This window comes from Olea europaea, chromosome 12, assembly GCF_002742605.1.
Source record: "Olea europaea var. sylvestris chromosome 12, O_europaea_v1, whole genome shotgun sequence".
Classification (NCBI taxonomy): Eukaryota; Viridiplantae; Streptophyta; class Magnoliopsida; order Lamiales; family Oleaceae; genus Olea; species Olea europaea.
In genome coordinates this window covers 28497279-28510501 of record NC_036248.1, presented here as the reverse complement: position 1 = coordinate 28510501, position 13223 = coordinate 28497279, and the positions used below count along the sequence as shown (strand labels likewise).

The following is a 13223-nucleotide window of genomic DNA, read 5'->3' as shown; positions in this document are numbered from 1 at the left end:
AGTATGTCTAGACAAGGCTGTGACCAAAAAGAATTGCTATGAGTAGCGATGGCTCTTAGATTTTAGTCGGCAAATGTAAGGTGATAGTAGAATACATAGTGACCCATTGTAAATGGATTTGTACCTTTTGGCATAGAAAATCACAATTATATATTGTATAGCTTGGAGAATTTGCTGATTTTGGTAAAATTTCTGGTGTGAAATGCAAATTTATTTCTTTTATGATTGCAGATTGCAAGCTGTCTTGTATTAGTAAAGAGAAATATTTTGTATAAATCTTTCAGATGATGTACATACAGTCAGATTTTTTTGGACTCAAATTAGGGTTTTTTTTTTGTTGGGGGGTGGGTGGGGGGATATTGTTTCTTTTATTCCTTGCGCTTTTATTGAAAAAAATAGTGTTTTCTTTATTCCACTTGTTTTTATTGGAAAAATATTGTTTCCTTTATTTCATGTGATTTTTTTTATCATATTTCCATCTTTATAGTATTTGTAGGATTTTGCATGCACCCCCATAAATATTAAATTCTTTTTACAAGTTTTATATTTTTGAAATATATTACCTCCATCCGTTTTGTTCCAAACAAGTGGTATCAGAGCTATTAGTTGTGATTTGAGCGAGGTTTTTGTAATTGATAGCAACTATGAAGTATGAAATTTCGCTTTTGAATTACAATACAAGATTTTCATTGTGACAAGTGAAAATACGAGTTGTACTCGCTCAAATGGATTTGGATGATGCGTTATTGGGATTTGACAAAATGCCCACAACTTGGACAGTGTTGGAAAAACAATAGAAGGATTGGAAGGCACTTTTACAGATTCACTTCATCTCTCTAACAATATACTTCAGAACGTTTAGAAAATGGCAGCTGCATTATGGTTGAAGTTGAGCAATTATGTATGTCTAAAAGTTTGACAAGCAAATTGCATCTAAATTAAATGTTTTATTCTCATTACATGTCAGAAGGCAAATCTTTAGAAGATCAACTAGCTATATTCAAGGGATTGTCGCTAATTTGGAGACTTTAGAGGTAAAGTATGATGAAGAAAATTTGGCTTTAATTCTTTTGTGTTTGCTGCCCGCTTCGTTTACTTCGTTTAGGAACACAATCTTATATAGTCATGATATTCTCACCCTTGAAAATGCGTAAGATGCCTTGTTTTCAAAAGAGAATATGAAGCATTTGGTTGGATTTGAGGTCAGAGATGGAGAAGGCCTTTTTGCTCATGATGATCAGAGAAGGGGTAAATCAAGGTCAAATTTCAATAATCGGATTTGTTATTATTGTAAGAAGAAATGACAAACTAAGAGGGATTGCGACAAATTGCAAAACAAAGGTGACTGCAAGTCATGGAGAAGTGATCAAATACTTTGAACGAGACCAATATAACTGAAAACTATTTGAGTGATCGAGATATTTTGATGATTTAAAACATGGAGTCCAAACCTAATAAGGAGTGGGTTTTGGATACAACTTGTACGTTTCATATGTATTCCAATTGGAATTCGTTTGAGCCATATGAAATGGTGAGGCAAGGTTATGTTGTCATGGGTAACAACGAACCTTGTCGGGTAGTTGGTATTGGTATAGTCAAATTGAAACTGGTGGATGGAACAAGTAGATTACTTGATCACATTCAAATATTCCAGACTTGAAGAATCTTATTTCGGCAAGTACTCTTGATTCAAGATGGTATACATTCTCTGAAAGAGGTGGAGTCTTGAGGGTCTACAAGGGTGTTCGTGTTGTATTGTATTGGAGGGACGGAAGAGGTTCCAATTATACATCTTGCATGGTCGGGCATAATTTGTGAAAAAAGTCAGCACATATTTAATACCGTGGTGGAGATTTAGATTGGTACTGTACCTTTGGAATTTGTTTGGGATTCATATTGAAAAATATTACTCAATCAAGTTTGGAGGATATAGGTAATTCCGCTTTACCACCATTATCTTCGATTTCATCATATTCAATGACTAGATATAGACTCACTAGAGATAAGTACGTAGATGTTGATTCGATTGCACATGTTTGTAGTGTTTTCTAAAGTGTTGAGACTAGGCAGGGGTCTTCTATGAACGCATTAGGAGTTAATTCTGTGTGATTCGACACTGTTTGGTAATTCTAATTCTTTGTGAATTCTGGAAAATTCGGTATTTGGGTTCATGTTTCTGTATTGGATATCGTGGATGATGAGGAGTATTTTTTATGTTGGAAAAAGTTTGTTTTTTGTTGAAGAGTTCATATTTTTCGTTGTATAGAAATTTTGGAGTTTCGTTCGTATATCCGAATTTGTGTCAAGGTAGAGATTGTTAGATTCTTTTGACCCAAATTATGTTGATTTTTTTTTTTTTGAAAAAATATTGTTTCATTTATTCCACAAGCTTTTATTGAAAAAAATTATTTTCTTTATATTATGTATTTTTATTGGAAAAATATCGTTACCTTTATTTCACGTGATTTTTGATCGTATTTCTATCTTTGTAGCATTTCTAGGGATTGGCATGCACTTCTATAAATATTAGACTATTTTCACAAGTTTTGTATTATTGAAATATAAAATAATTGTACAGTTACAAATATTGCATTTGTCAATTAATTCTTTACCTTTTATCTTGTTTTCTGTTTGCGATCATATACTTCATATCGTGTTATATATATATTACCTCCATCTATTTTGTTTCCTAACACATACATCAAATAAACAATAATAGTTTGATATGTAATCTTGAAGGAACCAAGAATTAAATATCCACCAACGGTGTTTAATTTTTTTCAAATACGCGCTAAAATTAGCTCAAGATTGCATAAATTGCCAACCTAAATATCAAATGAAGCATAAGTAATTACCTTCTTCACAAATCCAGAAGTTACATCTAAATTCAGTTAAACCTTGATAAATGAATAAATTATTCATTTATCGATAAATAAATATTTATTATTTTAGAGAGAGCTTTTCAAGTTAAAATATGTACATTGTATGTGGTAAGAAAAATCAAAAGAGACTAATCAAAGTATTATTTGAATCTAGGGAAGCTCAAAAGTTTTAGTGAAACTTAATGTCTCTAAAAACTAAGTTCACGTACATAGCAAATGAAAAGGTTTAGTCTTTACCTATAAAAGCTAGATGTTTGGAAGACATATTCCAAGCACATACAATATTTTGTTTCCCCTCCAATGTCTTCTCATCAATTGAAAGGAGTAAAAAAATCAACTTTAACCGATAAAATAAGGAGTTCAATATGTGAGCATAAGAAAGAGAATCCAACTATTAGCCAAAAAAATATGCAAGCATGGGTGCAAAAAAAGTTTGATTTGACTATTATGTAAAACCAATTATTTGTGGCCCATGAAATATTAAAGAATTAATTAAAGGTGATTAATATTACTAAAATCCTATTGGCCCAATTGAGAAATGGTAATAATTGTCTACTTTGATGGAAAGTTGAGAGTTTTATGGCACAAATGAGACTGCCTCTCTCTACCTATAAATGTGAATGAAATCCATCAATAAATTCATTCAATAAAAGAGAGGAAAAGTGAGAGAACGGTTTCTTTAATTTAACAGTTTATTATTTTGCAGATCTAAAATTCTCAATTATTGTCATGGATCAAGGTATGTTTTCTTGATCAATTAAAATTCATATGTGAAAATCATGAATTCTAAAAATCTTGACATTAGGGTTTAATTTCTTTCATGTGGTATCAGAGCCAGGTTGAAGAATTCTTGATTTTCCTTAAAGAAACTGTTTTTCGTATGGGATCTTTAATTTCTTATTAATTTATGGATCAAATCATTACATCAAATCCCATTTGCTATCTACGTCGATTAATTGGTTTTTCCATGGATCCGATTTGGGAAGACTATATCCTGTTCAAATTAATTGACTTTTCCATGCATATGAGAGAAAGAGACAGCCCTTAAAAGTCCATTATTTTGGCTATGTGTTCATGTTTGTCATTATTAATCATTCAAAGTTTAAATAAATAAATAATTAAAGGAGGGGCTGAAACGTGTAAAATCGAAATTGCAGAAACCAATTAATGCATGAAAACATTTGCAAGACACATACTGTTTCTTTCTATAATCCCATGGCCTAATTAAACCCCATCCTTGGAAAATCAAATGAGGCTGACAATTTGCACCTAGAATGTCGTACTATAGGTATATGTTTCTGCCATATATGTTGAATTGTTTAAGAAAATGTCAATCCCTCGTATTGGTTTAAGGCATAACATTGGTTGAAGTTTATGCGTTTGTGTTCAATATCGGTGAAGTACATATATATTGACTGTTTTTGGCAATTGGACATTTATTGTTTCACATTTTAATTTGAATTATGAATTAAATTAGATTATGTCTAGTTTAATTACTTACATTATTCACATTATATTTTTGTAATTAATGTTCGATTGATGTTGTTTGTTAGTCACCAAATTGGCCAAACATTATGGTATTTTGAACGCTAAATTACATAATTTATTTATCAATTACTCTTGATAGTTTGATACTTGTAAATGAAAATGACTTTATTATTGGTGTCAAGAGTATATTGACGTTCAAAGATTATAAAATTATTATGGATCACCCAAAGGTTGATCGGTTAATTTTGTTAATCTTGAACATGATCGTGGTTAATTGATTTACTTGGTCGGATGTGTTTTGTATATCCAAAGATATCATACATGTTTGATTGGAGTATATTTAATTACCAATTAAGTGAAATTTAATTAGCATCATTATATTTATTATGATGGTATAACGTAATATCACCCAAAGGAGAATTACGCTATACATTTATTGTTATCTGAATTTGAAATTAAAACTCAAAGTATTAATGTTAGAGCAGTTTATATTTTGCAGTATCTGTTCTCGTTTCTCTGCATTCGCATGCTTCATCTGTACCACTGTTCAATGGGCTAAATTTCTCTGACTGGTGTGAACAAGTTTAGTTCAACTTAGGTGTTTTGGACTTGGACTTGGCACTTCAAGTTGAGAAACCTGCTGATCTTACTAATGAGAGCAGTGCTGATGAAAGATCTGTCCATAAAGCTTGGGAAAGGTCAAACAGATTAAGCTTAATGTTTATGCGGATGACCTTAGCAAAGAATATCAAGTCTACTATCCCTAAAACTGAGAATGCTAAGGAATATATGAAGATTGTGGAAGAACGTTCCCAAACAGCTGACAAATCACTTGCTGGCACACTGATGAGTACCTTAACCACAATGAAATTTGATGGTTTTCGTACCATGCATGAGCATGTTACTGAAATGAGTAACATTGCAGCAAGACTTAAGACTCTTGGGATGACTGTGGATGAGAACTTTCTGGTACAATTTATCATCAACTCTTTGCCTCCCGAGTACGGTCCATTCCATATGAACTATAATACCTTAAAGGATAAATGGAATGTGAATGAATTGCACAGTATGCTCGTGCAAGAGGAGACAAGGCTTAAGAATCAAGGAACTCATTCTGTTCATCTCGTAAGTCATCAAGGAGTTGGAAAGAAATATAAGAAAAGATCTGGAAAGGGCATTAAGCAAGGACCACTAAAGATAAATGAGTCTTCTGCCCATATCCACAATAAGGAACACCAAAAGGATACGTGTCATTTCTGTCGCAAACCTGGGCACCATAAAAAGGACTGCCTGAAACGTAAGGCATGGTTCGAAAGTAAAGGTAAGATTATTTCTTATGTATGTTTCGAATCTAATTTGGCAAAAGTTCCTTATAATACTTGGTGGATTGATTCCGGATGTACCACTCATGTTACTAATACGATGCAGGGATTCTTTCAACCCAGACCATAAATCCAAATGAAAAGTTTGTCCTCATGGGAAATCGAGTCAAAGCTCCAGTTGAAGCCATTGAAACTTATCGTTTGATTTTAGATACTGGACATCATTTAGATTTATTTCAGACTCTATATGTACCTTCTATTTCTCGTAATTTAGTTTCCTTATCAAAACTTGATTCTGTTGGAAATTTCTTTGATGGTGGAAATGGATGTTTAAATTTGTTTAAACAAAATCATCTTATCGGTTCCGCTATTCTTTGTGATGGCTTATATAAATTAAAGCTTGATAACCTCTTTGCCGAGACTCTTTTGACCTTGCATCATAATATTGGTACTAAATGTGGTTTACTGAATGAACAATCTGCTAACTTGTGGCATAAATGTTTGGGTCACATATCCAAGGAAAGGATAGAAAGATTAGTAAAGAATGAAATCATTCCTGACTTGGATTTTAGTGATCTTGAAACTTGTGTGGATTGTATGAAGGGTAAACAAACCAAACACACAAAGAAAGGAGCCACAAGAAGCACACAGCTTCTTGAGATAATACATACCGATATATGTGGGCCTTTTGATGTTTCATCATTTGGTGGGGAAAAGTATTTTATCACCTTTATCGATGATTTTTCACGTTATGGTTACGTCAATCTACTACATGAAAAGTCTCAAGCTGTAAATGCTTTAGAGATTTTTGTCAATGAAGTTGAACGACAATTAGACAGAAAGGTGAAAATTATTAGATCTGATAGAGGTGGTGAATATTATGGAAAGTATAATGAAACTGGACAACACCCAGGTCCATTTGCTAAATTTCTTGAAAGACATGGCATATGTTCTCAATACACTATGCTAGGCACACCACAACAAAATGGTGTAGCTGAAAGGCGTAATCGTACTCTAATAGAAATGGTTAGGTGTATGTTAAGCAATTCTTCTTTACCCATATCTTTGTGGATGTTTGCATTAAAGACTTCTATATATCTACAAAACAGGGTTCCCAGTAAGGCAGTTCCAAAGACTCCTTTTGAACTATGGACGGGAAGGAAACCCAGTGTAAGGCACCTGCATATTTAGGGTTGCCCAGCAGAAGCAAGAATTTATAATCCACATAAAAAGAAACTGGACTCAAGAACAATCGGTGGATTTTTCATTGGTTATCCAGAAAAATCAAAAGGGTATAGATTTTATTGTCCTAACCATAGTACTAGAATTGTTGAAACTGGAAATGCTAGGCTCATTGAGAATGGTGAAGTTAGTGTGAGTTTTGAACCACGAAATGTGGAAATACAAGAAGTTCAAGTTCAAGTTTCTCTACCCTCAACTTCTTCTAATGTTGTTGTTCCTCAAATTGTTGAACGACATGAAAATTTACCTGAACAAATAAATGGTCAAACACCTCACAATGAAGTTGCCACCGACGAACCTGCATTAAATGAACCACAAGAAATAACATTAAGAAGGTCACAAAGACAACGCAGACCTGCTATTTCTGATGATTATGTGGTTTACCTGCAAGAGTCTGAATTTGACTTAGGAATTGTTGATGATGATCCAGTTTCATTTTCACAAGCCATTAAGAGCGCTAATTCTGATAAGTGGTTAGATGCTATGAAAGATGAGTTGAAATCTATGGAACATAACGAGGCCTGGGATCTCGTTGAATTACCAGAATCATGTAAAAGAGTTGGGTGTAAATGGGTCTTTAAGACCAAGTGCGACTCTAATGGTAATATCGAACGACATAAAGCTAGACTTGTTGCCAAAGGTTTTACTCAGAAAAGTGGCATTGATTATAAGGAGACATTTTCACCAGTCTCTAAGAAAGACTCACTCAGAATTTAATGGCTTTAGTAGCTCATTATGACTTAGAACTACATCAAATGAATGTGAAAATCGCCTTTCTAAATGGAAATTTAGATGAAGAAGTTTATATGGATAAACCTGAAGGTTTTTCAGTTAAAGGAAAGAAACACATGGTATGTAAGTTAAAGAAATCAATATATGGACTTAAACAGGCTTCCCGTCAATGGTATCTTAAGTTCAACGATACCATTACTTCCTTTGGATTTAAGGAAAACATCGTTGATCGATGTATATATCTGAAGGTCAGTGGGAGCAAGTTTATATTTCTGATTCTGTATGTTGATGATATCTTACTAGCTACTAATGATTTTGGTCTATTATATGAGACTAAGAAATTTCTCTCTAAAAATTTTGAAATGAAAGACATGAGAGAGGCAACCTATGTAATTGGAATTAAAATATTCCGTGATAGGTCACAAGGGTTGTTAGGGTTGTCTCAGAAAGTATACATCAATAAAGTTTTAGAGAGATTCAATATGAAAAATTGTTCAGCGAGTGTTGTTCCAATTCAGAAAGGAGACAAATTTAGTCTCATGCAATGTCCTAAAAACGAATTGGAACGTAAACAAATGACAGCTATTCCTTATGCATTTCTTGTTGGGAGCTTAATGTATGCTCAGACTTGCACCAGACCAGACATCAGTTTTGCTGTTGGAATGCTGGACAGGTATTAAAGTAACCCAGGACTTGATCATTGGAAAGCTGCAAAGAAAGTATTGAGATACTTGCAAGGAACGAAAGATCACATGCTCACTTATATGAGATCTGATAACTTAGAGGTCATTGGATATTCAGATTTGGACTTTGCTGAATATGTGGATACTAGAAAGTCCACATTTGGCTATTTGTTCCTCTTAGCTGGAGGGGCTATATCATGGAAAAGTGCAAAGCAGTCAATCATTGCTGCATCCACTATGGAAGCCGAGTTTGTGGCATGCTTTGAGGCCACAGTTTAAGGAAATTGGCTGCGAAACTTTATTTCAGGACTTGGGATCGTCGACAGTATAGCCAAGCCATTGAAACTTTATTGTGATAATTCTGCAGCAGTCTTCTTTTCAAAGATCGACAAGTACTCTAAAGGTGCTAAGCACATGGAATTGAAGTACTTTGCTGTTAAAGAAGAAGTTTAAAAACAAAGGGTGTCAATCGAGCATATTAGAACCAATCTTATGATTGCAGATCCATTAACAAAAGGATTGCCACCAAAGACATTCAATGAACATGTCGAAAGGATGGGCATTATTGAAAATTATCATTAACATTATTATGCAATTTATGATGCTTATGTATTGACATTTTGGGCTCATTTATGTATTGTTTTTGACAAAATATTATTCCTGTCATAACTGTTGGTACATGTACGTAAATGAATTATGCAAATGCTGACAGGGATAGTCTTTTCGAAGACATTAATGCAATTATCGAACTTCTCATTATGTGTCATGTTGGGTAGGGACTAATACTGTAGTACATGGAAGGAATTATGCTTATGTGATGGTGTAAAACCACCATGACTCTTATTAGTCTTTACTTAAGGATGATATATTAAGTGACCAATGTATGATGGATTTTAGCTAATGGTATGCACATTGTGTTATATACCACATAACAAAACAATATTACACGGGCCAAGTGGGAGAATGTAAAACCAATTATTTGTGGCCCATGTAATATTAAAGAATTAATTAAAGGTGATTAATATTACTAAAATCCTATTGGCCCAATTGAGAAATGGTAGTTTTATAATTGTCTACTTTGATGGAAAGTTGAGAATTTTATGGCACAAATGAGACTGCCTCTCTCTACCTATAAATGTGAATAAAACCCATCAATTAATTCATTCAATAAAAGAGAGGAAAAGTGAGAGAACAGTTTCTTTAATTTAACAGTTTATTATTTTGCAGATCTAAAATTCTCAATTATTGCCATGGATTAAGGTATGTTTTCTTGATCAATTAAAATTCATATGTGAAAATTATGAATTCTAAAGATCTTGACATTACGGTTTAATTTCTTTCATATTAGTCAATCAACAATATCGAATACTCTCAAAAGGGCGTCGGAATATTTGTCAAATGAGATGAAAAATAGCGATGTTAAAAGGCACAAATCGACAAAATACCCTGATTTAGAGAAAGTCTTGTATGAGTGGTTTCTTCAAAAGCAAGATAAAGTGAACATGTCTGGAGAAATTATCCAAGGAAAAGTAAAAGAGCTTTTGCAAAAAATGTATGATGAAACTAATCCAGAATTCAGCTTTTCTAGTGATGGTTAGAACGTTTCAAGGCAAGATATGGAATCAAATCTTACCGACATTTTGGTGAAAGTGGTTCAGTTATCATGGAGAACATTGAAAATGCTTTACCTAGAATACGATCAAAACTAGACCAGTTTCAGTTGAAGGATATTTACAATATGGATAAAATTGGATTATTTTACCAATTGGAAGCTGATAATTCACTTGCTACCAAGCAACTCGAAGGACGCAAAAAAGATAAGGAAAGAATTACTGTTGTTGTTTGTTACAATGGTGATGGATCTAACAAAGTACCACTTTGGGTTATTGGTAAGTATGCAAATCCTAGATGCTTTAAAAATGTGAACATGAACAATCTTAATTGCAAGTATCGATCCAACAAGAAAGCTTGGATGACTGGCTTGCTTTTTCAAGATTTTGTTGATTGGTTTGATAAGAGAATGAATGGCAGGAAGGTTCTCTTAATAGTAGACAATTACCCAACTTATCCAAAGTTACTTGAAGGCTTGAGAAATGTAGAGTTATTTTTCTTACCTCCTAACACAACGTCTAAGATTCAACCATGTGATCCTAGGATTATTTGAGCATTCAAAACTCATTATCGTCGTCATTTTTATTCTAGCATCTTACAAGGCCTTGAGGTTGAAGCACCAAATCCTGAAAAAATTAATATTTTGAATGCTATTAATTTTGCTAACATGGCTTGGAATTTTGATGTGAAGACTACAACAATTGCAAATTGTTTTCGGCATTGCAAGATTCGGTCAGAAGAAAACAATGTTCCCAAATCAGAAGTTGGTAAATTAGATGAAGGTATCCAAGGATTAAATGATGTCATCTCTAATTTACACTATAGAAATATGATAGATGTTGAACATCTTTTGAACTATCTTAGCGAGAATGATGCAGTTATGGAATCACCTACAGACGAAAAAATTATTCAATCAGTAATGAACAGTAATGATGATGAGAATGATCCTGAACCAGATGATAGTAGTGTTGTCTCAAATGTGTCGTCAAAAGAGGCATTTCAAGCAATAGTCACCTTAAGCAACTACTTGCTACAACACGAGCAAAATATTCCGGAAGTTGTGTATGCTTTACAAAAAGTTAAGGATGGGGTTCATTTTTGGTTTAGGTGGGAAGAAAAAACAATCAACTATAGATACATATTTTCAAAAGGAATGATTATTGTACAGATATTGTTGATTGATTGAAAGATTTTGGTCTCTATATATATATATATATATATTTTTTTTTTTTTCTCAATGAAATCCAGTAATTATTACTTTACATTTTTATTGGGCCCTTAAGGATTCAATTTTTTTTATTACTTAATGCATTTAGCGAGGTTATTACTTTAGTCCATTGGCCTAAGTCGGGATCGAAAGAAATTATTATATAATCGAGGTTATTACTTTATCGAACATTACTTTATCGAGGTTTAACTGTTTCAAGAACCCAAACAGACATCAAGAAGTTTTATACATACTGAGATCTTAACAAAAACATACCTACCTAAACTAAAGGTGTCCATCGAAATGAAAAGAACTCTCTAAACCGTGCTCATATCGCAACATTAAACCATATTATTGATTCGTTAAAACTTCTTTATAATCATAATATTCAGACCTAACCAATTATTATTATGAAAAGATTAAATTCTTCAAGAGAATCTCTAAATATAAAACTATCTTTATTTAGAGAGTCAATACTTAAAAATAAATTTCAAAAAACTTTTATTTCAATTTTTTCAAATAGATATTGGGTTTGATTCTCCAAATTTGAAAAGCCAAATTCATTATCTATTCTCAATTTATTATCATTGAATTAATAACTTACAGATTTCAATATTCTACTGTTTAAATTAATTCAAATCGTTAATACGTGTCAATTAAAAACTGGTAAAATAAAGAGTCAAAATAGCAAGCAATTTTGAAGCGTATAAACATTTTACTCTCTAAATGTAAAAATGATCGTTATATTATGTATAAGATGCTCTTTTTAAATAGAAAATCTCTTCAAAATGTTCTTATAACTTAAAAGATATATAGTTATAAAATTATTGTTTTGACTTAGTAACCCTTACAAAAGTAGTATAGAAGTAAATTATGCACTACATTAATAATTAATTAATGAAGCATGTCAAATTCAAGGTGTAGACATTGATAAAAAAATACAGACATAATTTTAAAAATTTGCTAAATGTATCTATGTAGTATTGAGAATGTCCAAAATCATTATAAAAGTAATTATATGTTCTATCTAATATTTTTCTTTTAAAACTCTAAAATTATATACAGATAATTATCATTATGTGGAGACAAGTTCCTTGAGACAGGACTTAAGAAATTTTCAACTTATTATAATATAGAGTTTATTCTTGTAACTTTCTCAAATTTGGATCATAATTTTTTATGAATATATAAATGTTATTATTGTGTAGAGTATCACTATAGATAGATCTTAATAAATTACCTATTTAACAAAACAAAATATTATGAGTAATCATCAATTAATTATATTTCATCGGCTATTTGAATTGATCTCATCACTCTATAGGACTCTGGTGAAGTCTCCAACTGGTGTTTTTCCTACTTCTTTCCTCTCAATTTCTTCCCTATATATTAATTTGGGTCAACTTCAATTTCTTCAAATTATTGGCCATAGACCCATAGTAATAATAATTACACATTATACACAACACAAATTGATTTAGTCAAGAAAAACCTAAACTTGAAATGTCAAACGCGTCATTATTTATTAGACCATAGATTTTGTGAAAGGATGTAAGAAGTTGTATTCATCTCTTTAATGCAGAAGACTTGTAGCGATGAGTTATTGACAATAAAGACTTAGTGCATTGTTTAATTAATTTATTTTAAAATTTTAAAGTCTCAGAGAATAAATTCTTAGTTGAATTTTACTTCCATATGCCTTATCATATGAGATTCAACGCATAATATGTTTTATAAATAGATAATAACGAGAATTTGAACCTAATACTTTACTGGTTTGGAAGTGCATTGATTATTTTATCCAAAAATAAATAAAATTAAGAATAAAAATAAACAGATTTCTTTATTTAAGTTTTGTTTTACTTCTGTTCTTCCAGTTTGATTTTGGGAGCAATTCTTAAGGTTACAATTGGAAGAGATCACAAAAATAAGCTAGGCTGCGAAATTAATTGGCCAAATAGTGCCAACTAATTTGGGACCAATACATAAATTCTAGTTATAAAGATTACATTGCATAAATAACAAAATAATAAAATATTTCAAAAATCAGGTGATA

General features: G+C 32.0%; 1 pseudogene; it reads left to right on the top strand.

Moving 5' to 3' along the window:
• Nucleotides 1–3000: 3000 nt before the first annotated feature.
• LOC111406870 lies at nucleotides 3001–13068 on the top strand (annotated as a pseudogene).
• The last annotated feature ends 155 nt before the right edge of the window (nucleotides 13069–13223 follow it).